Raw genomic sequence first — 2,488 nt, 5'->3', positions numbered from 1 at the left:
CAACAGTGCAGACGTTCAGACTCTAATGGCAATTCATGTAAACTGACTGCTCCGCACTTTGGCGGTGAAATGAAGAAGCTACATAGTGTATCAACTACAAACTGAGACTGTTTAGACATTTGCCTAGATTTCCGCGGCCTGGAAGTCAAATGCTTGGCGTGGTCGGCCAAGGTCAAGGTGTCGATGAATAAGAATTATTTTAAAACGCAAAATAATGAAAGTGTACTCATATTGTCAGAGCTTGAAACTGACGAATTATCTGAAAGCTTGCGAGAGTAAAGGTATTGGCATCGATGAATGATCTTAGAGATATATTAAAACCCAATACAATGAAAGTGTCCATATAATATTGCCAGAGTTTTAAATTGACAATTTATCTGATAGTCTGTGAGAGAGAAACTATGGGTATTGATAATCTCAGAATGCCTTGCCTCGCCACGCAGCTCATTTCGATTTCACATCTTTCTCTACTTTTTTGTAGCTTTTTATGGGATTTTTTATTTTTCTATGATAACTCCTTGAGTCTTCCACTTTTTTATGTACTTGGCGTAATGTTTTTACTTTTTTGAAGTTTTTTTATGAGGATCTCACTTCTTTTTACAAAGACAATTCGCATAGCGAATGACTTTAAATAGTTTTTATATTTTATGTATACAGAATGTCTATGTATATGTCCGGACATACGCAGCGTGTCAATTCTACATAAATTTCCTACAAAAAATTACTCTTAGACATTTTTTTGTGTCGCTTTATTCTCGAGTATTTTCATCTTTAATTTTTTTTCTGTGTTTTCTTCTTGACATTCTTTAAACGGCCACAATTCCACTAAATTACAGTGCAAACTTAAAAATCAGTACACCTTTCGAAAAAGCGTTAAATTTCTCATCTCCCTGATGCAAAGTTTATTACGTAGGTTTAATAAGTGCAAAATTAGATCAAACTTTACATTGTGACAATTTTAACAAATTTGATGTTTTCTTTATCCGTTTTTCAGTTTTAAATACATAGTTGTTTGGCGGGCACTCCTCAGGAAAAACTTCCTTGAAGTCTTAGCTTTTGAAGGGTATTGTCGAAAAAAATTCTACGGTGGTATTTTAGGGAGAAAATGACGTTTGAATGCAGAAAAGCGGACGTTTTTAGGTGAAAATCAATATTTTTCAACAAAAATCGACTTGTCACTTTAAAATTAGCTTGACATCGGGTTTAATGTATTTTTTGGTGACACTTCCGAGTCTCCCCAATTAGGAAAAGAACAGTTTTTTAATGAAAGTGAATATATATTTATATATCCAATAAGCAATTCATCCCTTCGATTCTTCTTATTGGAATGACTGTAGCTGCTTAGATCAATCAAAGGCTGTGGAAACAGAAAACGCACAAGAATTTACAACGATAGTACATATACTTTAAGCGCACACAACTACTTATCAAATAATGGTAAACACTATCTACTTTTAATTGTGGATTTTACTTACTGTTTCATTGATGATTTTATATGCTCTTCTTCTTGTTGTAATAGGTAAAAAATATGTCGCACTGGTAAAACTACTATTATGGTTTTAATGCGTGCACACACGTATTACAAGGCAACATTACTGTCTCTTGTGGATTATTTCTTGCAGCATCTGGTGAAATTTTTTTCTTCTGTCTTAATAACCTGCATCCAGCTATTCCTCACTCTAATCTGTACCTGTCAAACGCATTGAGCTCTATCCTAACTGGAGTGTGAACAACTGTAGCAAGAAGTAGAGGCGACGGAGGTCCGAGAGAAATGCAAAATGGGTGGTTACGGTATTATCCTATAGCAAATTTATTTGTAGAGGGGGAACAAACGTACGCCGTAACATAACTTACCCGAGCATCGCTGAGCATTGTCGAGTGAGTTACTTTCAGATTCTTTTCCGCATAAAATTGGATAAATACAATATAAATTGAATTGTGAGAAATAATAAAATTTAGCTCTATACCAAATTGTATATATATAAGCCTCGAAATCAGAGGGTTATTAAACTTGGCAGAGTGGCGTGGAAAATAAATTGACCCTTGTTGTTGCAGTAAATAATCACTGTAATTCAGATATAAACTCTCACTTACAATTAGAATAACTCTTAAAACTACCTTAAAGCTAATACCGCACCTGAATCAACACAATGTCGGTATCTCGATTTAAGTATGTTTCCGGCTTTACAGTAGCTGTTTAGTTTGTCGGAACTGTGCCACGTAATGGCTGACCAGCGAATGCCTCGCTGCCGGTATGTTGTTTCTAATGAGCGTTACTCAGTCACCTTTAGTTACGTACATGACGTAGACGTGTAGGTGACCAAGTTTGAAAAGGTGTCAAACTTACATATATTTGTATGATCTAAATTATGCTATGTAAATTATGTATACTATTTCATTAATATGTCATTATTATTAATGTTTCTATCGTTTTACATATAAATAAAAAGGAAATAAAGTTCAAATCTGTACATAATTAATCTGTAAA

General features: G+C 34.2%; 1 long non-coding RNA gene across 3 annotated transcripts; it reads right to left on the bottom strand.

Moving 5' to 3' along the window:
* Positions 1-1,291: 1,291 nt before the first annotated feature.
* On the bottom strand, positions 1,292-2,243 carry LOC128896550 (uncharacterized). 3 transcript variants are annotated; one of them, XR_008462023.1, is made up of 4 exons: positions 2,138-2,243; positions 1,855-2,065; positions 1,476-1,799; positions 1,292-1,357 (listed from the first exon to the last, which is right to left on the bottom strand). It is a non-coding gene; the product is annotated as an uncharacterized LOC128896550 (long non-coding RNA). The 3 variants fall into 3 exon arrangements; XR_008462022.1 differs by having other exon boundaries at positions 1,476-1,733; XR_008462021.1 differs by having other exon boundaries at positions 1,476-2,065.
* Positions 2,244-2,488: the final 245 nt, after the last annotated feature.

This window comes from Hylaeus anthracinus, unplaced genomic scaffold (genome assembly GCF_026225885.1).
Source record: "Hylaeus anthracinus isolate JK02 unplaced genomic scaffold, UHH_iyHylAnth1.0_haploid 11458, whole genome shotgun sequence".
NCBI lineage: Eukaryota > Metazoa > Arthropoda > Insecta > Hymenoptera > Colletidae > Hylaeus > Hylaeus anthracinus.
Note: the sequence above shows the minus strand (reverse complement) of the source record. Positions and strands in the feature narration are given on the sequence as shown.